Source organism: Acanthopagrus latus, chromosome 5 (genome assembly GCF_904848185.1).
Source record: "Acanthopagrus latus isolate v.2019 chromosome 5, fAcaLat1.1, whole genome shotgun sequence".
Taxonomy (NCBI): domain Eukaryota; kingdom Metazoa; phylum Chordata; class Actinopteri; order Spariformes; family Sparidae; genus Acanthopagrus; species Acanthopagrus latus.
The window spans coordinates 23166661-23191213 of NC_051043.1; the positions used below are offsets into that span (position 1 = coordinate 23166661).

Sequence of the window (24553 nt, forward strand, 5' to 3'; positions counted from 1 at the left end):
ACTGTCACACAGTTTGCTCTCCTGTCATTTTCCTTCTCATTTATGGTACTTATCTGTCATTCTCTTTCTCTCAAATCATACTGGCTGTCTTCTTGTGTTGCTTTTGTATTCAGAGTGGCAAACTATAAACTGACATAATAGTAAAAGGGCCTTTCTCCTTTTTTTTTCTGATGGACCTTCCTTTCATCTAACTTGTGGCTAAGTTTTCCTTCTCTCTCTGGATGCGGAGTCCCAAAAAGGCCATGGTGCCAGTTGAATGCATTCCCTCCGTTTCAATTTTCTGCACATTTCATCACACCCAGCATAACCCCACATGTTTAATTCTATTTTCAAATTGACCAAATGTAAAAATCCTGTCATTGATTGAAATGAAAAAGGGATCTTTCTTAAAAAAAATGGTCATTTGTGATACACAAATCTAGAGGACATAAATATACACTGTGCATTTTCTGAGTCATAATTTCAGAGTTCATAGTATGAATTATAGTATGCACTTTAACACACACCTTTAACAGCTGATTATGTTCCTTTCAGGGTTGGGTATCCCTGAGAGTTGCATCAGGGCAAGTGTTGGTGTTTGTGATATGTGGGGAGGGGAAAATAAAGGAGGATATTGCTGCTTAGTGCACTAAAATTAAGTGTCCATGTCCCATTCATTATTTTCTAATAAACCAGCTCAGTTAGGCAAACAAAAGACACTCGGTTTAATATGTGGCAACAGTATTTCTTTTCTGCGGGCCATTGTTTCTCTAAGCTATGCCCTTTCCATACACAGTTTGCTTAGCTGAGCTTCCTTGGCTAGACAGCCAATGTTGTTTTATGCATATAAGGCTGAACAAAGCTAAGTTACAGACATGTGGTGCAGATGGGGGTGTATGGTGGTGGTAACGGGAGTATCCTCTGCAGGGTGAGATAGTTGGAGATTCATGTCAGAGCAATGGTGGGAAACAGTGATGGCTGCAGCGGTGAGCTAATAAGCAACTTCTGCCTTATGACAACACTGAGGGGATACGCAGCCTCAAATGCATAAACAATGATGTCATTGTCCATCACAATGTTTCACTGTAGACATCGTCACATGCCAATTCGGCAGACTTCGCCCAACCCTAGTTCCTTTAATACCATTTTAGCTCAACCTCAACCTTACGGCGTTTGAGCATGGTTTCATATGTGGGAATTAAATGGATGGTGTTGTGGTCTGAGTGAGCAGGAGAATTTAGATCTGGCAACAGAGGCATTTTTTAATGTTTCCAGGGCATTTATCTAGAGTTATACAACACTTGACAGATTGTTCAAACCCAGACAGAGACAGTTCAAGTTTACAGTGGCCGCCTATTACATACACTCCTAAGTGTTGATGAGCAAAGTCTGCATTGACAGCTGCTCTTGCTTCATGCTGGGATGTAAAGAGCACTAACAACAACACTGCAAAACTCCCTCAGAAGGGAATAAAACAGCGTCAAGTTCATACACAAGGCCTCAACATAGAGTCATCCGATTGTTTCTTTAACTGTGTACTGTTTTCACAGTCATTACTTGCTAACCCTAACCATGTCACCATGTTGACAGTTTACTCTGCGGCTCTGATGAGAAAGAACCCCTAGATTTCCAGCCTTGTCTCAGGGCGAGGGCAGGGTACTCGCTGGACAAGTTGCCAGCTCATCACAGGGCCCTCACTGATGAGCAATGTGGGGTTCAGTATCTCGCTCAAGGACACTTCGACATGCAGCTCAGCCCTGCCCAGAGCCAGGATTTGAACCAGTGACCTTCCAATCACTAGTCGACCTGCTCTACCCACTGATCTACAGCCGCCCCCCTCGAAAGGTGTAGTACATAAAATCTCCATTTTTTACCATACAGTGATCTCGCATTACATAGTATCATCCAGGGTAAGGGAGGTCCGTGCCCCCATTGTTGTCATGGTTGCTGCTGTGCTTCATCGTTCCATCATTGAGAAAAACTATTTGACACGACATGTTAAGACAATATCAAGGCCAGACAAACAAATACACAGACAGCAATCTCGGGTCTCAAGCAGAGAAATGCCTCATGTCCACAAAGAAGCAAGTTGTGTTGTAACAGACTGGATGCCTTATAAATGTATAGAATACTGCCTATGAGCAAGAAAAGATGGCAATGCTGCAAGGGGAATGCAATGCTGCAAGGGGAATGCAAAGCAAACTAAGTCAAAAGGTATTAAGATGAATGTAAAAGTAGATTTCCCCTGGAGGCCTCTTATAGGGACTCTGCATATGAACCCGAGCTGCAAATAGTTTTTATTCTCGACTGCTCACAACTACCGCTACATTACTTTTGTACTGTTCCATTAACATGTCAAATTTTATTTCTCTTCAAGCAGATACAAAAAAATATGTCCCAGTAGAAATATAATCATGAACCTTTTCTTTGAAAGATGAGATATAAAGTAATAAGAAAAAAAAAGATTTTGGTGACACTGCTCCTTTGTTTTACTTTTATCTCAGTCGGCCTGCTTGCTGTCAATCCTGCATTCTCTGCAGACTTTACGGACAGATCCTCCACGCCTCCCTGCATTCCACCAGCAACCTGATTATTTTCTAAGCTTTGATAAGTGACTGCTGAGTTTAAAGAGGATGAAAAAAAAAACAAAGAACAAAGGAAAAAACGAAACGCATCAGAGTCGTTTATGGCTCTGACCTTTTGCTGCACAGACTGCACGCTTTATTATCCCTCATTCCAACTCAGGACTCATTAGGAACAACCGTTTACTTTGACATGTGGAATTCTTCACACACATCCACATAGACACAAATGCACATTCCGGGGCCCATGGTGGTTATTAGTTTGGCATTGGGAGCGGGAATGACATCATGAAGCGGGCGGCGGTAAACACCCTTGATTGGTGGACAGCTGAGACTGCCAAGAGAGTGGGTGTCAGTGTTGGTGGTCCACGGTCTCTTGCTCGAGTCCTGCCCAACGGCAACTGAAACGAATAAGCACTGTTCACTCTTAGCTGAGGTTGAACAAGCATGTGTTAGACTGCTGGGACTGATTAGAGCATTTGGGCTTGTTGTGTTTGTTTGAACAGAGGCAACTCACATCCCAAATCCTTTTAAAACGACAACCTTGTCTCGTAGAGTTGGATACGTATCATAAAAATATGGTCGCTGATGTTTGGTTTGCAAAGCGAAACGTACAGCGGGATGTGTGCCGTTATGTTTTTCTCTTTTCAATTTAAGTTTGCAAATTTGTGTGTGTGTGTGTGTGTGTCAGTACACTACATTAGTACATTTGAAGGGATGCTTTAAGCTGGGATTTCAGCCTTCTGCAATTCAGTAAAGTATAATTGCATTGTCATTTTCACAAGCTTATCCTGCTGCAGCTTAGTGTGCTGGAAGAAAGCCAAGAGAGGTGTTACAGTGGTGAGGTGGCAAGAGAGGAACTGTAAGACTGTTTGCATACACTTATGTACATAGTAAAGTACATCTATACACATTAACTGCATACTTATTATTATTATACATGTATGTACAGCATATAACAGGGAGCTGAATAATTCAAATTTAGAATCAATATTTACCACTGCATATACATTATATATCACTGTTTCTTTAATACAGCAGGGTATTTCACTGATAACATTTTAAATCACCTCGTTGAAACGCAGTTTGTACTAATTTGTGATGTCACATATCAGTTCTCAGTGATGTTCTGTTTTCAAGGTATGCAGTGGTGTTAAAAGTCGACAATCATCATACCCTGTACATTTGCTTATGTACAGTATTGCAATCTCAGTTTAAAGTTTTATCTTTTATTTCAAGTGTATTACAATCTAGTGTGTTTAATCAAACCTCCGTCAAGACATAAGATCTTGTGAAAGTATAACAAAACATTTGTCCAACCAGGAAACCTTCCTGTTTTCATTCCTTTAAAAAAGGTGCAGTTTGTAAGATGTAGCCTCTAGAGGTGTGGTTGCGGACAGTAACCAAGTAAACACTCTTGATCTTTAGCTACCCAACAGTAGCCACCAAAAAATTTGAAATTCGAAAGGTTGTTTGGTTTGCAAGTTATGGGCTAAAGTAGAAATAGGATGGTAACATGATGGACTGATGAAAAGGATTCACTCCCTCTATAGGTATAAAATCCAAATTTTAACTAAGTTAACCAAAAGGATTCTTAGTTTACACTAATGAAAACATAGTTTGTGTACAATTTATTCCAATAGATCCCCCTAGAAATGCCTCTATATAGGACTTACACTGGCTCTTAAAGGTGCAGTAACTGCTAATAATAATAATTGTTTAACACTGTATGACATGATGCCGTGAAAATGTTGTCACTGAAGGAGTGCTTACAATACCCCAATCAATAACATTATAAATAAAAAAATATATAAAGTCTCAGCTCAAACAACAACAGACTGGCCCAAAATAATCATCAACCCTCTTATTTGTCTCAAAATAAAACATGAGCTGAAACCAATTGTTATTTTCTTTGCTAATTATTTTTCTTTCAGTTGAATAATCATTCAGACTTTTAAATATTAGAGGTATGAAAAAAAAATGCCCATCACAATTCCCCAGGGACCAACAGGACATCTTTAAATTGCTTGTTTTGTCTAGCGAACAGTCAAAACCACCAAGATATTACATTAACAATGATGTAAAACAGAGAAACAATTACAGTACAAGAACAGGCCAAAAATTTCTTGTACAACAATTACCAGATGTGACTGGTGGGTAAAGAGAAAAAGGGTGTGATACATTGCAATAAAGAGTGGATATTAGCAGTGTGGTGTTTTATTTGAAGTTGGGAGGCACACTTTTTCAGGGGGGACAATGGCATATTAAGCAGCAATAGTTTGCTTTGTTTTAATGGGATGGCTCACCTTTCTGTTTTAAAGGAAAGTGGAGGAAAATGCATAATGGATCCCACATGTCTGGACAACAAATGATAGCGAATCTCCTACAGAAAATAAGATTCCTGGGATGTTGGGATGATGCATGGAACTGAACAAAGCCATTGCTTATGTTGAAACAAATTATTACTGGGACAGACGGTGCACTTTACACAGAAGTGTGCCTTCATTTTATAGGAAATAGGATATGGCCAGAGAAAACATATTGTCTGTTGGATTGCAATGTTTATTTTTTTCCATCCCTTGACTGTAAAAGCTCCATGAACTTCAATTTAGTATTCCAACTTAAGGAAATATATGCTCGGGGCATTTACCTAAAACACTGCCTCGCTTCTGCGCTGAATAACACTTTATCCTCGCTGTTTCCAGGCCGAGAGAAGTATTACCTTTCACTCAAAAACAGTCCAAGTCTGAAGTATCTGGATAGACTTCCCCTTTGTTCTCAAGCTCAGTCAGGTTTGGGGAGTTCAGCAGCAGTCTGCCAGTGTTGCTGTGTTATCCTTACATTTACATGGGCGTGTAATTGTTGAACTTAGCAGTGTGTTCATTCATTAGTGAGTGCTTACCTCCCTGGTCCCTCTCCTCATCTCTCTACATTAGCTCTGACAGTAATGACTTGCCAGACCTAACCTCTTAACTGGCCTGATGCATGCTTGTGGCAAACCCACTCGAGCTGCCCAGCTAAAATGGAAACATGCTGTTTCACTGTTTTGCTTTTTTGCCTCCGTTCCCTCTCGCTATAATTCCTGCCTTTTTCTTTTAGATCCTAAAAGGGCTATTCAGTGGAATTGCAGGCATTAATTTGTTTAGTTTCAGAAAAGTATGGCAACATTTATTATCTTTTAACTCAAAGTCAATGTGTCTAAATTTCCGTCTTCTCACTCAAAGGAGACTTATGAACATTTTCAGGTTTCCTAATTTTATTTTGGGTTACTTATAGAATAGGCTTACCTGCTTTAATGCTCAAAAAGCGCATCGCTTTCCTCATACTGTCAATTTTAGTAGCCCTTTATTTATGCTCTCTGGGTTGGCTCCTCTGATTGGTCAGCTCAGACACACCTGAGCCAGCACCACTAGCAACAACAGAGGAGCTGTGCTACATCAATTCTTCAGTGCCAAACTAGTTGCTAGACAAAACTGTTGCAAATGTATGACACGGTAACATAGTGTGATGCCACGAATGGTGTTTTTCAATTAAACCTGCTGGCCTGGCTCTACTCAGTACATCTGATAAAGTGTTTCAGGCACTTTGGAGCAGTGTTTTCTGTGGGAGGATTTTCAAGACCTTTTACACGCACAAGAGCTATAAAACAGTGAGGGAAGAAAACAACAATAAAGCGTAATGTGTCTACTTTAAAAGAGTTAGATTCTTTCTCATAGTCACAGCCATACATCTATTATCTGAGCAAACTGTGAATAGTTGGTCACAATTTTACAAAGTAAGCTCTCACCATCTAAATGTACTCTATAGACTGGGTCATGAAATCCAATAAGAATATTGCCCCCACGTGGATTTACACGACGACTCTGTATTGTCTAGCGTTTACAATGAAATGCGCTATAATCAAATGAAGTTCAGTCAGCTGCAGCCCAAACACTGCCAAGTTAATGACAGAGGTCAGGAGAAAATAACAGGATTTCAGCATGTACAGCACATCCTTTTTAACAACATAATACAGTGTCTCAAAATCACATATGATCTCACAACTTCAGTTTATTCAGATGTTCTCCATAGTCCCCAGCTAACAATCTAATTGAGCAACCATGAGTGAAGGTGAAGAAGGGGAACAGGCAACCATGTGAAATCATTACATCGGCATGGATAAAGACAGCTGGAGAACTTTTACTAACATTAATTCAGTCACACCAAAAAGTATTTTTGCGTGGATAATGAGAGTCCTATTTGGTAAGTGCCAATCTAAATGTTCACTCTATGTGGTACAGTCCAAGTTTTAACCACACCACAGCTTTGAGCCCCTGGACTGAAAATCATATCATCATATTACAAAACATGCAGCACATTTTCCCAGACAGATGTGTTATTTATTGGATGCATTTACGTTTTGAGTGCAGTGGATCCGTTGTTATGTTATCAGACATATGCTGCAGATTGGTGGAACATATTCATGAGGGACTTTTAGCCTTTAGTGCTCTTTTACCCTCACTCTATCCAGAGGGCGAAAAAAGATACACGAGTTCAGCTATATGATTCCTGACTGGACTGCAGAGATAAGAGAGTCCAAATAAATCTCCACCCGTCCAAATGGGTTCCAGTGACAGTGGAAATAAAGAGGTTTTGGTTGGCCAGCCAGATGACTGACGTCTTGGTGCCGTTCCCACCTCAGTGACCAGCAGATAAACCCAGGATTAGAGAGAGAGACACTATTAGACTGCTGCACACGCACATACGCACACTCAACACGCACACGCTCACACAAGGAAAAAAATGCATGAGCCCCATACCCAAAGGCATCGCCTGTCCTCACAAAAAACACATTCATTCACGAACTCATGTGAATACACACACTGGTATTTAGGCACATGCAAACTTGGTCAAGTTCAATACCAAATCAAATGTAGCTTCAGAATTATGACTCACACTATTACCTTGACATCTAACCCCTCTGTGCAACCACCTTGACCGATTACAAGAGCCACCGGTCAAGCAACAAGGACATGATCCCCTGCTCGCTTCCCACCTGCAAACACTGCCAATTATGTTTGCTGGAATGCGCACTGAGCTGGAGGTCCCGCTACCCCAGGATTGAACCCATCTCTCTGCGGTAGCTGGACACCGATTTGCCCCTTGGTCACCCCTGCACCCCAGAAATCATTATTTATCAGAACTGTTAGGCTGCTAAAAGTCTTGGGTGAAGCCATGGGAGAAGAGGAAGAAGAGAGGAAAAAACAGAAAGGGAAGGATGAAGGGAACGCCAGAGCAGAGAGTGGAGAGATGTTATCAGGGATCAGAGATTCTGTCTGAGCTGCAGACCTCTCTGCGTTGTGAACTCCTGGCGGCCTGACCTGAAATGATTCCAGTCTGTCTCTGGCTGGAGGAAAGACATCCAAGAGGGGATAAAGCCCTTGAACAACTTCATAATGCATACACCTGTTTCCTGTGTACACTGAGAAATGCTACAGGTTAGCCTGACAGATAATGTACTGCCATATAAAACAAGGTAGTCTGAACTTTTGAGCTGACACTTTCCTGGACACAGACTCAACTTTCGGCTCCTTAATTCAGATTCATTCTAGCATCCAAAACCCAAGGAAATACAGAGGAGACATTATAGTAATTATATGAGTCCAAGCAAATATCAAGGAAAATTCTTGACATGTCAGACTAATACAGAAGTATGATTTATGTTATAAGGATTGAGGATTGATTAAGGTTCATGCTTTGCAAAGAGAGAAAGAGAAAAAAACACCATGGATGAGAGATGACTTTTTAAAGAAGAGCGAGGAATCACACAATTTTAAAACGCAGACACCATTCTTCTTCAATAACAGAATCCTAACAGTATCAATTGAGCTAAACCTAACTAGCCTTAACTGAAGCCTGCCATTACAGCAGCTGGCATAAAACACTCAAACTACCCTATTTCCTCCAAAATATGGTCTTGTTATAAGACCTATGAGGTGGCTGTGCACACAAAGCTCTACAGATGTAATGCAAACACCATGGCCCCTTGAGAGACGCAATCATCATTAATGTGGTTGTTCTAATTAAATCACCAGTGCATACTGCTGAGCCAGCTGCTGGCTGTATGATAGTTTGCTCGATGGCTTGTCTAGCCGGTTCTCTTTAACCATCAGTCTAGGCCCAAAGTGGATTGTGAGCCTGTTAAAGTTGGGTCCTCACAGAACAAGTGCACTGGGACATTTTTATGGCTCTGGCTCTCCAGTCTGCAGGTGTCGCAGTATGCTTTGTTGCAGATACACATACCCCTAGAAGGAAGCGTCGAACTGTACTGTAATTGTTTATATGCTTGGCTGAATTCAAAATGTGATGCGTGTTGTTTTGATTTTAGGATTATTATTTTGATGACGTACTGATAGGAAGCAGATTCGTGCCTATTAATACAGAATACCGCGACAGAAATAAAGGGTATGGCTCTTGCGTGTCGTGATCTTTGAAAGCATATAGCAGTTTGAGGAGAGCTCTTCCTTTTCCTCCGATTTTGCATGGTGTTGCTGCTGGCTGTTGATTATCCCTCTAGGATAATGTGGTGCAGTTGTGCGAATGCTGCACCCTGGAGAATGGCCCTTATCTTCAATGGCTCTGCAAAACTCCAGCTGTTTTTTAATTGGTTGCTAGGATGGGTGAACAACAAGTACCTCCCAGCAGTGCTCTGTTCGGTGATGGAGAAGCAGTAATGCGTGGCACGTGGCCAGGAACTTGGAGGGCCTGCCTGGGTCAATAGCAGTAATACTTGATGCACTGGTTTTTCAAACATTTTCTCTAGGGGGAGGAGATTTACATAAGATTTGTTCTCATCGCCCCAAACTGATTTTGTGGGCGATTGAGTAAGATAAACCAGCATCATTTATTTACTCTGAATTTGGCCATCAACCAACAAGGCTATATCATTCAGCCTCCTTTGCAGCAGAGGGACCAGGACAGCCTTCCCAACACAAAATGCTCTCAGACAAGGTAGCACACAGTTTGACTTAAGCGAGAAGAAGTGGACAGCTGTTAAATGAAAAAAAAATTGGACGTTTTCAGAGAAGGTACGGTTCTCAATTACAACACATTTCAAGCTTGGCCCTTCAATCTAACTGTCCCATGAGGTTTCCTGACTTTCTGTTTATGCTTTCTATCCTGCACTCACTTTCTGCTGAAATGATGGGTGAATAATTGAGTAACTGATGGACAGAACATTAATAGGAAACACATTTGACAATTGATTTATCTAGGGCTGCAACTAATAATTATTTTCAGTGTTGATTCATTTGTAAATTATTCATTTTTTTATCAATTATTTTGCAGTTATTAATTAACGAAAAAAATGTTGATAGTGTTTCCCAAAGCCCAAGATACAGTCCACAAATGTCTTGATTTGCTTATCTGTAAAATATTCAGTTTACTGTGATAAAGGATAAGGATTGTATTCCTTTCTCACTTTGTTTTACTACTGTTGCAAGACAATTTCCCTCGGGATAAATAAAGTCTTCTTGAATCTTAAACCAGAAAAGACTAACACTTGGGAGGCTATAGAGATTTTGACCTGGTTTGATTGTCATTTTTTCATAAATAACAGTTCTGGGCTCTCAGTTATGAAGAGTTGCTTTTTTGTTTTCTATGACAGTAAAATGAATGCTTAAAAGTTGTGGACATGTTGGTTTGACAAAACAAGCTCTATGAAGGTGTCAAATTGTGACCTGGAAATTGTTCACAATTTTTTGTATCAATTATGAATTAATGGTAAAGCCTGCGTATTTCAGTGTTTCCCATTAATTACCCAGACTCTCCCAGGCCACCAAAGTCTTATTTGTCCAATCATATTGATCCAAATGATCACTATGGTTGGACAAATCACTATCACTACTTATGATGCAAAAATGTTTTCCACTTGTCATAATAGGTTTAAAGATCATCTTTCACTCGCAGTTGCTAAAGAAATGCAGAAAAGATGAAAAAAATGAAAAAAAATCTCTACCAGGGGACCATGCCCCTGGGCCCCCTACAAGGTCTGAAGTCCCACCACCTAGCCTAAGGAAATCTCGTGGGAAACAATGTATATATTATATATTATATATTATATATATATATATATATATATATATATATATATATATATATATATATATATATATATATATATATATATATATATATATAATATATATATATATATATATATATATATATATATATATATATATATATATATATATATATATATTCAGATTAATAAACTGCTGAGTTACAGCACAGAAATTTAGAAAGCCAGTACAAAATGTCTTGTGGCTAAACCTTGCATGTGCCATATGTCACAATTTAGTGGTACACTTGCCTAACAGCAACATACTATGGATCACTGGTCAAAGAGAATTTGAGTGATAGGCACTCAGTGTTGCCTCTAGCACTCATTCCTGAGTGGCGTTTCAACTCAGGGAGAGACACAGAGTGACTGAATGACGGTTATTGTTCTGGACTGGCTGTCTAGGCAAAAACCATGTGTCCTGTTGGCATAAATCACTAATAGTGTTAGTTCTCTGCAGGAACTGCAGCTGAGTTATTACACTTTTTGCACATAGAGGTCTTGTCATGGGTGGAATAACCAGCCTTTGCTCCATTTTCCACCTTTTGAAGGATTGTCCGTCCACCCTGGTGGGAGGCGCTGATCCATCCTCGCCCTGGCACTTGGTTCAACGTCAAACCACCAAACTGAAATGTCACTTTAACTTTCCGCGAGCACTTGTCACTGCAGGGCCAGCTTTGTCCCCAGGCTACGGCTGCAAGTTTCATACAGTGTAATGTCAGAGAGGCTATTCCCCCCCCATCTCACATTCAGATCTTATTCACCTATCTCCTTTAATGTGTCATTCCTGTGGTTAGGTGGGTGAGGGTCTGTGTTCACTCGTGGGATGTCAAAGACGAATCATTACACTACTGCCCTTAGTCAGGCGTGTGTGTGTGCTCACACACACACACACACACACACACACACACACACACACACACACACACACACACACACACACACACACACACACACACACACACACACACACACACACACACACACACACACACACACACACACACCTCCAGCAAGGAAGGTAACCAATTTGAAGAGGCTTGACACCTGCAGCCACTTTCCCCTTCTCTCTCCCTCTCTCCTTCTCTCTTTATCTCTCTCTCTCTCTCTCTTTTCTACCATCTCTCTTGATCGCTTGCTCTTTCCTACTGCCTCATCTGTCAAGCCACAAAGACACATTCATTCACTGTGAGGAGAAGAACCATTTGCAGGTCTGGAGACAAGATTCTGTCCTGGTTACAATCTGCCCTTGTGAAAAACGGTCAACAATTGCTTTTCAAAGCTAGAAATCAATTCAGACTGGAGCAGCTGGATTTAGAAGATAACCCTATTACATGCAGTAGTTATTACCAGATGATGCAAAAATGATGGTTTTAAGTTTCTAAATATTTGATCTATCTCATATTTAGTAACTTCAATGCACTACAGTTTCTCCCCTGCCTTCAAACAACTGTGGCGGGTTAAAGTTTGCGCTGTGATTTCCTGGAAAGAAGTGAAGATGATTTGAAATGAACATATGCTCAGTCCCTTTATGAATGTTTCATCCAGCCACTCTTTGCCCCTAAATACACTTGCCCCTCGCCTCAATCTGTGCAGCATATTGCAGCATATGGCGAGTTTACGATGACTGTCCAGTCACAGCCACCAGCCAATATCAGCCAGTTTAGAAGTGAGGACATGCCATCTGTCTGAAAGCTGATCACTGCTGCACAACTACTATATGCTTTTGTGCCATAACTGATGAAACACACTCACACTGCCTGCACATAAAAACATGGATGGCATGCACAAGGAGATGGCAGCGGGAGTGTGAAATGCACCTTGAACAAATCTGAAAGCTCGGAAGGGAAAACAACACACTGTGTTAAACTTTGGCTGAGTCTTATCATTCAGAAAAATCAAATCTTCAATCAAACCATTGTTTGGGTTGAACATATGCTGTTTGAAATAACTGACAAGTCTGTTTATTGAGTTAAATCACCATGGAGAACAAGTATTGGTTTTCTTCAATGATTGTTGAGATAGAGATTGGAAAAAGGAAAATTCTGCTCACAGCTTACTCGTTCTGGTGCCATGTTACGATAAGGTGATGCCACACAAGTAAAAGCAAACATACTGTACACCGGGATTGTACAATGATATGACGGTGTTTCAGCATGCTATCATACCACCCGGTGCATGGAAGGAAAAAAAACAAACAAAACAAAAAGTTGATTACTATCAGACCAAGCCACAAATCAAACTCACTCAAGATCAAGCATAGAACAAGATGGCGACATCACTTTGGCAGGGCAGCACATTTTCAATAAAAGAATTGCATCCCATCTGTTCTTGTGTTTATAATTACTGGTAAACAATGAGGCGGGGAATTCATCTAATTTGACAAAACAGCAGTAACAAACTGACGAAAATGGCCAGGGTTAGTGACAGGGGAATTATACAATAGAGAGAAACATCCACAGTCTATGATAATTATCGCAAGCACAGTGGAAGGAGGATATAAACAGTAGGACTCTTCAGAGAAAGGGCCGATACTCATCAACTCATAGAATGCTTTAGTCAGAGCATTAGCCCCAATACTGGCATGGGTACACATGCATCATCATTAATATTTGGGAGGAAGGACATCATTCTCACACACAGACAATTCTTCTGTTTCTGTCATTTTCTTTGCCGATAAATTGAACTTTTACAATATACTATAATTCATAAAATTGTACTTCTTCATATTTACAGATGAAGGTGAAGGTTGTGACTATTTAACCAAAATGTATGTAAAAATAGTATGGTAATGTAAAATGTGGCGCCTGACCAATACTTGTTTTTTGGGGTCGATGCGATATAGATATAGGAAGAGAAATCTTCCAGTATCAATATATCGGTTAATATACCGTCTAATGTCTAAACAGGAAAATTCACTGGGAACTTTAGAGAGATGGCCTTTTCAAGCAAAATGCTATTCAATAGTCACTGGTAGGTATTTTATGACTATTCAATTTGTTTTTATGTACTGTAGCATATAGCTGCAACAGCTTATACTGATCTTGTGTGGAAAAGGCCGTGCTACACATGTTTTACTGCAGCCTTGTAACAATAATGCGAGTAATAACACTACCTGTTTGTATTGCAGTAATACATAGCGCCAGCAAAAACAAGGGAAAAGACTGTGGAAAATATATGTATACATATATTTGACGACCAGTCCCTACAGTTTAATAATCATAACTCATCCAAGAGATTTTTCTGCATTATAATCTACAAAAAAAAGTTTTCATATGGGCACATGTCACATAACATATATGGCAATATGGATATAACTATGATAGGCCAATGTCAGCCGATAATGTCGGCAAACCTCTATACATCTGTCCAGCTCTGGTTAAATATATGTCTTACTCTTGCATCAAATAAAATGTAAAGTTAGGGAGAGCTGTGGCTCAGGGGTAGAGCCAGTATCTTGTTATTGGAAGGTGGGTGGTTCGAGTCCCCTGGTCTGCATGTCGAAGTGTCCTTGGGCAAGATACTGAACCCCAAACCGCAACTGATGTGCTGGTCTGCAGCTTGTATTGCAGCCACCGCCATCTGTGTGTGAATTATTGTAAGTCACTTTGGACAAATAGCATCTGCTACATGTTAAGTTTCTGAGTTTTGAACAGGTAGTAAAATGTGATTTCTTCATTCTTTAAGGGAATATGAAGAATATTCTCACATATTCAGCGAACGCTTTTTAAGCATTTCAGTCCTCAAACATTCATCAGGTAAATATTAATAATGAGATTCACCTGTTGATAAGACTTCATGGTGAGAAAAAATGTTGTTGTCATGAAAAACATAGTTATATAATCTCAAGTGAACAAAAGTCCATCCATTCTTTACAATATTACATTTTTTCCTTTTCCCCACATGCTACAATGCTGTGTACAGAACACTGTACAGGCATAAGTAAATACACCAGCATATGCATCTGCCTCCTCGTGCCGTAGCAGAGGTGAATGAGATGTGCTTTCTGTTTAATGAGTCGTGTCTGAGGTGTAAATAAAACATTGTCTATCTCAGATGGTGGCTTCGCTGCCGCACCTTCATGGCTTCATTTAATCCTTATATTCACCTCTGTTCGCTCTCATAGCCTCTTATCACGGCGCATAGGGGATACTCCTCTCTCTCATCATCAATCATCGGAGCACATGCCCTGTCACCCTGCTGGCAAGAGGTGCTGTGCCGTGCGCTTTTGTTTTGTTCTGTTTTGTTTGTTGTATTAGACTGGCTCTATTTTTGGCTTTGAAGGTCCTGTGGGTTGGCTTGGCACTCATAAAAAAAAGCAGCAGTGGTCTAGATGAATGTTTGTTCCTCGAGACATTCAGAAACTCTAAAAACTTTTTTTTTTTTTTTTTTTTAAAGGTGAGTGTTTCGCTGTTTGCCCTTGAAAGTCTCAAAAACAAGGGCATTTAACTCGTGGTTGTGAGCGGCACACTTATGAAAGATACTGATATCTCAATTTAGAAAGAAAAAAAGGAGAGAAAAAGTGCAATTACTCTTACAGGCTTTCAACGAATTACGGTGCAGGACCTAGCTTCTGAAAGAAAAACCTGTGATTCACTTTCATCTGTAAACAAACAGCAGCTGACGAGACACAGCAGCCATCAAAGCTTTCAAAACAAGACCGCTTCCTGTGGAACTGACATATCTTGATAAGCGGATGATAATCAGCACATGGATATAAGCTGGAGTTGAGTGCTAATGACCATACAGTATTTTGTATACAGCGACTTACAGTAATTCACACAGACATTCACACGCTGATGGAAGTGGCTGCAATGCAAGGTGCTGACCAGCACATCAGGAGCAGTTCTGGGTTCAGTATCTTGCCCAAGGGCGCTTCAATATGCAGCCCAGGGGAATCGAACCCGCGACCTTCCAATAACAAGATGTGGGCTGTACCCCTGGGCCACAACTGCACTTTGAATTATTGTTATTGCACCCAATCCTCTCACACCTTATGTACCTCTGGCCTTTTCTCTTCTACCTCAGTATTTCATTTTATAGCTTAGCATTATATTGTAGATGGTATTTTTTTTAAACATTGTTTATAGCGTTTTGTTTTTGTTTTTTTATTGCGCCTATATTTGACCTTTTACTTTGATTGCATTTGTATTGAATGTACCCGCTGCTACAATAACCTAATTTACCTTTGGGGATTAATAAAGTTATCTATCCATCCATCCAACCATCCATCCATCCAAGAAACAGTCAGGCAAATTAGATTCAGCTGATTATGGTGTGAAGAATAACAGAAAACCTTCATATAAACCAACAAGCTTTAGTGTGAAACCCTCACGCTTAGAGCTTAAAAAAAAAAGGTATAATAAGGTTTCTGAAGAAGCCAGCTTAACAGATGAATAAAAATAAAATGAAAACCTCAACTAGAGAATAAATGTCACAGTTGGAAGCACCCACTCTTCAGCCTATAACACTTCCAGCATGCTCAGTTAGGCAATATCACAATTACTGGCAATTCAAGAAGAGCTATGAGGAAGCAGGTAAATGACAGTACAGGCTGTCAGCCAACAGACCACCAACGCGAGCAAAGTGACTTCATAGAGAACAGCAAACAAAAACACTGAACGTATTCACGACGTCTCCTCAGCACAGCACATTAGCTCAACAAGAAGTACTTACCTTGGTGAAGTGGAGCAGTCATCCTCAGCAGGTGACACTTGTTAGCAGCTACGCAGCCATTATTTCCTCTTTAGAGCCTCTTGGGGAAACATGTTCGGACTTATTAAAGGCCAGCTAGCTTAAGAAAAGGCTACTTTGAAAGCAGTAGCGTTACAGTGACGTTAGCAACTGTGTAGCTTGTCGGTATCAAAAGGAAAACTGCTTCCAGGCCACTAACAGCGAGGTTAGACCTTCATCTTCCTTCTGCCTGAAGCAGCCTGTGGTTTGGATCATCTGTCTCGAGATGTAGCTAAACTGAGACCATGATGCAACAGGTGAGGCGTTCAGGTACTTGAGCTGATGCGTCTGTTATTTTTGGATGGGCAACTTTTAAATCCATAATGTTTCTTTTCTTCCTCCCGAAAATTGAGAAGCAATAAATAAATAAATACATGTTTGAAAGAAATTATTAAACAATGTTTTATTCATTATTTTTTAAGATGTGCATTATTTATTCTTTAGTTGTCAGTCCTCAGCACTGTTATTGTCTTCATTGTATATGTATTTTACAAGACGTGGTGCATTCACTTGTTGAATATAGTTTTGTCAAAAAAAAAACAAACAAAACAAAACTGATACTAAACACAGAAACACACAATAACTACACAAAAATAAGTCTCATCTCATCTCACATATTTTGTGCAATTTATTTGTATCAGATATTCTGTCAGTGAAATTTGTAAAAGGTGATTATCGTATGCTCTGTACATGCTTCATCTATTGCATGTCTGTCCGTCCTGGGAGAGGGGTCCCTCCTCTGTTTTTCCTCAATCGAATCGAGGGTCTGAAGACAGAGGATGTTGTTCACTGCACACATTGTAAGGCCAACTGAGGCAATGTGATTGTGATTTTTCGCAATAATAATAAGAATGACGTGATAATCATAACAACAACAACAGTAAAATTAATCATAATCATAATATCATATGAATAATATAAAAGGAAGAGACAAAAGAAACTGGAAGGCCTATTTGAAGCCTCCACATAAAAAATGTTAATATATCACAAACTGATAGAAATATCATAAATAACATTTAGAAAATCAGTTTGTACATCTTAGCACAAGTAATCTTTTCAGTCAGCCATCAAAGTGCTTTAAACCGTTATTGTTTTAATCAACTCAAATGACTCAGTAAATTAATGTAAACACAGACAGTTACAGCTATATTTTAATAGGTCACACAATTGATTGGTCACAGTGTTTGCAAGAATTAAAGCTATCAGTTACAGTTCCAGATAAATGCATCATACACTTGGCTCACATAAACAGATATTTCAATATGTATGATGTTAGTTATGTGAATCATTTCTGGTGATGGACTGAAACAGGATAGTGCAGGTCGTCAGTTCACTGTACGGTTACATACTGTAGCAAAACCCTCAAATTCATGCCCATGTGAAAAATAAAAATCTCCAGTTCACCTGACTTACATGTTCATGACATGCAGGTGGAAAACAGATCACCCAGAGAAACGCAGATGAACAAGTTGTGCCCTACTCAAACTTTATATCCACTTGACTATGATATATTCATTTCCTCGCAGAGAATTGTTTAATGGTCCTGTGACCTGACCCAGATCGGTTGTCCTATTTTTAGAGGCTTCATGCGTACAAAACCAGAGATGATCTTATGGTTATGATCCTCAGGGAAATCAGGTGGGGTTCTGTTCGAAAAGCCAGAACACAGGACACGCCTGGAAGGAGTCAGAGAGGCATGAAATCCTAATGTTGCCGTTCCTGTTACAGTGAGCAGACCCGGTCCAACGGTCATCTCTGCCTTACCAAGATTAATAGCTCGTCTCACAGGTTGGGTTCCCATTACGTAGTTTGTCCGTCGCCACCTCGTTATGGACACATCTTTCACTGTCAGGCGGCATAAGAAGGCCGTCCAATGGTCATACCCCAGCAAACCTGGCTCACATAAACCTGATATGCGCTGTACAGCACATGGCTAAGACCAGTAAATCCTCCCCCCCTCCCTGCACCGTGCACACACATGGTCAAAGCACTGCATGCACCCATAGGCAAGTGCTGCACATTTCCATGTATTGGGGGGAAAAAAAGTACACCTATATTGGTATCTGTAAGGAAATTAAGCTTGGATTCATAAATGTGGCAATTCAATAAGGACGACTAGCTCTCCTACACTCAGTCTAAAAAAAGGAAATCTATCTCAACTGTGTGACTAATGTTGACTTTTCTCTACTTTTACTGTATCCTTGGAAAAGAAGCCATAATACCAAGCACTGTGATGACTGTGATCCCTTCTGAAACTTCGAAAGCCAAAGCACAAAGAAGATCAGTCGGGCTAATTATGTTATTACAGCTATTTTCTCCGGAGAGATTCTGCTGTGAGAAAAAAAAAAAAAAAAAAAAAAAAACATATACGGCATTCACAACGACCCCCATGGAATACTCTGCTTTGTTTCACATTTTCCTGCCATTAAAATGTGTTGTCTTGTGAGCCTGTGTATACATCACACATGTGAATTTGTATGTGTTAAAGGCCTGCTGTTTGGGATCTAATGTAGAAGGATTCCAGGCAGGACTCACCCTCTGATGGCTGGATGAGAGACTGTAACTAATGGTGTGGTGTCAAGCCACGGATAATGTATGGCTCCACATGCAGTTGGATAAATAGGATATGGCCAGTGTGTGCGTGTGTGTGTGTGTGTGTGTGTGTGTGTGTGTGTGTGTGTGTGTACATGCACAGCGATGAGTGATGTGCAAGCATGTGATGGTGATATACTGTCGTTTGTGTGCGCTTATGTGTCTCGGCATGTGCCCACATGCCTGTTTGGTCATGTGTGCGAGGGGAGGATGCACCGTGGAGATGTTTTTTGAAAATACCCAAGATTTTTTTTAAACCTCAGGAATTCAGGGCCCCTGCGCCTCCTCTCCCTCTGATGAGAAGCCCTGTTAATAATTCATACGGAATTCTACATGGTAAGTTATTGTGTTTTTGTGCAGCCATTCATCTTCATAGTGACTAATTTGCCCTGCGTTCTAATGGCACCGAGGGCTTTGTGGGTGTAATGGGAGTCAATGACATTTTCTGGAGATGTGATTGCTCTCGCGTTTTATTTTTTTTTTACCTCCTGCAAAGACACAAATGCACATGCACGTGGCGCACGCCGCACAGGATTTGCGAGCAGTTGGAGTTCCTTGTGCGCAGAGAAATCTCCTAAGCTTGAGTGAACGCAGGCGCTCCGTCCCTCACTTCCATCCGCCTATTTATCTAAGTAAGCTACATGTAAGCTGTTATTTATGATGGGACTCTGGAGAATTATGTGATCTAAGTAGCTTCTCTCTCATTATTGCCATAATGCGCATTAAAGCATTAAAGCTAGCTGTGTATACTCTCCTGGTGGGTTTTCTTCATCAATATGCATGAGGACGGGCGAATCTGAGGTTTGCTACGTTGTCAGTACATTAATCTCCTATACCTCTCTCTCTCTCCCTCTCTTCCTCCCTCCTTCTCTCCTTCTCTCTGTTTCTCCTGTGAGAGATTAGAGAGATCAGATGTGATGTAATGTAATAAACAGCTGTGATGGGCTGTCATGTCTGTATAATCTCTCTGGAAAACAATTGGCCGAGACTTTGCGTGACATTCAGATAACAAAAGTTGTCATTGCAACAAAGAGGCGCGTCTGATGGATCCTGTGGCTCCGGACACGTCTTCCGCTTTGTGACAGCTCACTTTGTCATCAAAAGTATATTGACGTTTTTATGTCCTGAAAAAGTAAAAACAGGTCTCGAGATAAAGTTTTGCATTTCTGAACAGTCCCTGTTTGATGTTCATCACCTAGTGGGTGCAAACTTTGGAGAGTGGAAACAGAGACAAAACCAATTTGGAAAACTTGTTTGATATATACACATGTCAACAAGAATTCTAATAGTCTGCTGCAATCAATAAAACAAGCAGCGATGAAACACAAACAGAACGTAATTGGAGAATGGCAGTTTATCACGATTTATGGCCCTAACTGTACCCATAGTTAGTGTTCCTGTGGGATTGGACCATTCATACAGGTAATAAGCTGATGTCTTTAATAGATGTAGGAAAATTGTCATGGCAGGCTGAAGAGGGAAAGAATACAAGATACAGATGTGAAAGAAAGAAAGAAAGAAAGAAAGAAAGAAAGAAAGAAAGAAAGAAAGAAAGAAAGAAAGAAAGAAAGAAAGAAAGAAAGAAAGAAAGGGTGGTGGGAAAGCAATGGAGAGATTACCTCCACCCACCCGTCCTTCTCTTCTTCTTCCTCCGTCCCTGGATCCCTCCGTCCTGCTGACAGAAATACATTAGCCGAGACATGCTCGCCTTGAAGTCCCTCCCTCAGCAGCTGCTGTCTCAAACACTTTATTGAGTTATCGAACAGAGAATATATATGACAAATGGAGTCAACAGACTGGGCTTTGGTTTACATCCCTATCCAAACACTGTGTGTTTACTCTCGGAAATCAAAGTATAAATCTGTTCCCAGCCCATGAGCAGATCAATAATCTGCTTCAGATACCTTCAGGTGTCCGTCAACAAACACATGAGTCATATTGCATCGAATGCTGAAACTCCTCCTCTCCGTTTGGCAACTTACTGCAAAGCCAACGCTTTGTGTTGTTTAACCAAGGGACCTGTTTGTCATTCGCACATGCACAGGTTGTAAGAACTGTGAGAGGCCTGGCCTCTCTCAGATAAACCTCCGGGAGTCAAACAGTATGAGCCTAAATAAAAGGTGTGGAGAGACTGGATGAGACAGTGGAGTGCATTAAAATCATTGGAATGGAATGCTAAATATTTCTCAGCATATATTTCAACCCAGTCACCAGAATAAAAGTTGGCAATGTGTTTCTTCAGCAACAGATACAGGATGTTGAAACTTTACATTTGTTCATGTTGATTCTTTACATATCTTTAGGTTTAGTTTATGTTGTGGCAACACTGTCTGATTAGGTTTGGGCACATAAACCCCTCTGACAAAAGAAGAGCACGTGAGGGCTTACCTAGTTCTGTCGCCACAAACATGATCGGAACATGTCCTGATGTTTCCCTATCCATGACCAAGGGTTTTTTGTAAGAAATAGGATATTAAACCAAAAAAACTGTTCAGTCTATTTGTGGTTTGGAAAAATGTACTTAGCTAACATTTATTCTGATGATTGGGATGGGAACATACAATGCTAACACAATGACACACTTACGCTGACTTGCGCAAACCTACAGATGGTAAAATACCAACACTTTACTCTTGCCACTGGACTGTGGATTCATTGCATTGGTCTTTGTTTTTGGTTATTTAGCACATGACGGGTTAACACTTGGACCAGCTGATCACCAGATTCTCCAGTGGAGGAGGCCACCCCTTGAGATAAACACATCTGCCGAACTCATTCAGAGCCTCATCCTCCCTCAGGCTGTTTGGACGTCTGTCAGCACGGTCCCCCCCATCCCTGCCATCCCCCATCCCCGTCCCCCTTCTGTCCAGGGCCGAAAGGATGAGAGGGGGAGATATGAAGGTTTGACCAGAGGGCGAAGGAAAATTGTTGATTTTTTTCGCATATCAGTTTGACAGCTGCATCTCCTCACAGTTTTTTTTTTTTGTGTGTGTGTATAACTGTGCCTGTGTATGTGTTTACAGTTAATATTCCGTGTGCATACAAGACTTCACTGTGTGTGTAAAAAAATGTGAAAAGAGTGCAGCTAAAAGGGCGGTCTCCGTGTCACTGGATGAGTCAGCATGTTGTTTACTGGAGTTGTTGTTGGAGCAACAACAGAGCCTCACCCTCTGAGTCCCAGAGTGCCTCATTAGCTGCTGCCATTTCAGCTCTTGTTCCCTTGTTAATCACCTCAGTCGATCACCTCTGTGCAATCAGTTAAATTTAGTGATTAAGTGGAGAAAGCGGAAAAATGCTGCACGGTGTAGATTTAGGCAGTTAGAGAAGAAGCTCATGCCTGCAGCCGAAGAGGGTGGGTTTCAATAGATGTGGAGCAGCCTTCTCAAGGTGGTGCCATGTTACCATAAGTTTTGTTAGGCACCTACTATTACCGTCTTTGAATACCCCAAAAGGGCCTCTGTTATGATGAATCACTTTTATATGGTTTTTATTGTTAAACCTGCAAGCCTGCGAGAAAAGAACGTCATATTTGATACGCCGGTCGTATGTTTTGTGTGAAAAATGTCTGCACGGTCAGTGCCGTATAGCCGTGAAATAAATGTAAAAGATTTAAGAGCACAATATTTCTCTCTGGAATGTGGAGGAGTAGAGGTAAACGTGGAAAATTCCCAGTGAATGAGTTACTCTCCGTGCCCCCTCTTGCTTTCCGAAGGCACATGAAGAAAATGCTTAATAAGAAATCTCAGGGAATATTGATTATACAAAGCACCTGGACCTGCAAAATGTGCAAGAGCATGAAGTAGCCACTTAACTACTGTAATGAGTCACATTCCACACCTGGTTGCAATCGAGCCGCACTAAAGTGTCTTGTTAAAGAAAGTCATCCTCACCTGCTCGGAGGCCTGGACCCCGAGAGTTAAACTCACTGAGGAATGACGGACAAGAAGGGCATGTCGCTTCAAACACTTTTTTGAGTCAGTGAAAAATTACACAAAAATAGTCTCACAAGAAGCTGAGAGGAAGCCTCCGCAGCAGCAAAATGTTTTTTGATGGTATCTTACACAGCACATCAACTCATTCTCTTACACATTTTCAAGGTTCAAGGTTGCTTTTTTGTGTGTTATTTTTCATTCTACAACACCGGGCTGGAAAAAAAAGTACTAGTTGTAGTATCTCTACACTCAAGACAATATAACATTTTATGATAGAGCACAGAGAATGACTGAGGAAACAAGCTGTTCTGTAGTCTGGTGGTACAACAGCTGATACAGATGGCAGAGCCTACCTGTTGCTGGGGTATGCAGCACCTTTTAACATCCTATATTTGTTTTGTGTGTTTTCTGGGTTTTGTGGAATTTCCAGTGTTCTCTTTCCCTCCTGTGCACCATCCCATCCCACTTTCTGGCCTCCTTTGTTAGCCCAACCCTGTTCCCAGTGTTCTTTCTGGCCAATCAGCTCCCTCCCTGCTCTCTTGGTTCCTCTACCCTACCTGTGTCTCTCCACCTCACTCCACCTGCACCTCATCCCCTTGTTAGTTTAATTTGTATTTAAGTCCAGTGTTTAGTTCAATCCTGTTCAAGTTATCTGTTGAGTTTCCTTGATCCTGCTGTTGAGTTTCTCTCATCCTGAGTTTTTTGCGTTACTGATGTTCCATTGCATTTGTCCGTTCTTCATCCTGAATAAAACTTCACCCACTGATCTTCCTACCTGCTGTCTCCTGCATTTGGATCCACCTTGTCTGCTCCAGCTTGACAGCTTTGCCATTTGTGTTTTGTAATAAACACCTGTTTCCAGAAAATGCACTTACTTTTCAAGGGCATTCACCTGTCACTTGAATTATGCTCAGACTGCGTGTGCGTGCGGGCACATGGGTTCATAGATAGCGGCTTTAACGAGCATCATTCAGCCTCAATCTAATGTGACCTTGTTGTTTTCTACCATGCTCCATTTGAAAATTGCATTATCATTCAATAAAAAAACAGCCATTCTAATGTATATATGAATACACAAATATTTGTTTTCAATAAGTAGGCCACTTCAGCATAATGATAAAGGAAAACTGAAACGAGACCGAAAAAACTATCATCTCAAAGTCATTGAATTGTCGTCTGTCTAATGTATCACCATCGGAGCCCATTACGTGTGACAAGCAAGAAACAAGACTGTCAGGAATATTTCCAGGCACCTGAAATCTTTTGTTTTTTGATTGGAAGTGTATTTATATTAATTTGCTTACATCCCTTCTGCCATTTCACGTTAGAGCAACATGACGTTGAATCATTTACGTCCAGATAGTTTTTTTATGTTGATTTTGTCATCTCATTGGAATTGGGTAAACAACACCGACGTTTGGTTAAAAGTGAACCAAGGAAATTCATAACTTCCAATTCGTCGTGTCAGGTCCCATATTGTCATGAGGCCAAAAATCTCAGGCCAGCTGAGGATACTGGAGATCATGAAAATGTTACACCGAAGGTAATAAACACTAATGTATTTACTATTTTTTCTTCCCATAAATTAGATTTTCTTAAGCCTTTCTCATCCTTGTTTGCTCCTGAGAATGTTC

At 40.6% G+C, this 24553-nt stretch overlaps 2 long non-coding RNA genes across 2 annotated transcripts in view; both read right to left on the minus strand.

Moving 5' to 3' along the window:
* Nucleotides 1-16651, minus strand: part of LOC119019755 — a 53807-nt gene extending 37156 nt beyond the window's left edge. The window contains exon 1 of the long non-coding RNA XR_005075147.1: nt 16339-16651. This is a non-coding gene — a long non-coding RNA (uncharacterized LOC119019755). The remainder of the gene's footprint in view (nt 1-16338) is intronic.
* Nucleotides 16652-19461: 2810 nt separating this feature from the next.
* Nucleotides 19462-23390, minus strand: LOC119019937. The gene is made up of 3 exons (XR_005075189.1): nt 23273-23390; nt 20607-20659; nt 19462-20111 (listed from the first exon to the last, which is right to left on the minus strand). It is a non-coding gene; the product is annotated as an uncharacterized LOC119019937 (long non-coding RNA).
* Between the last annotated feature and the right edge of the window lie 1163 nt (nt 23391-24553).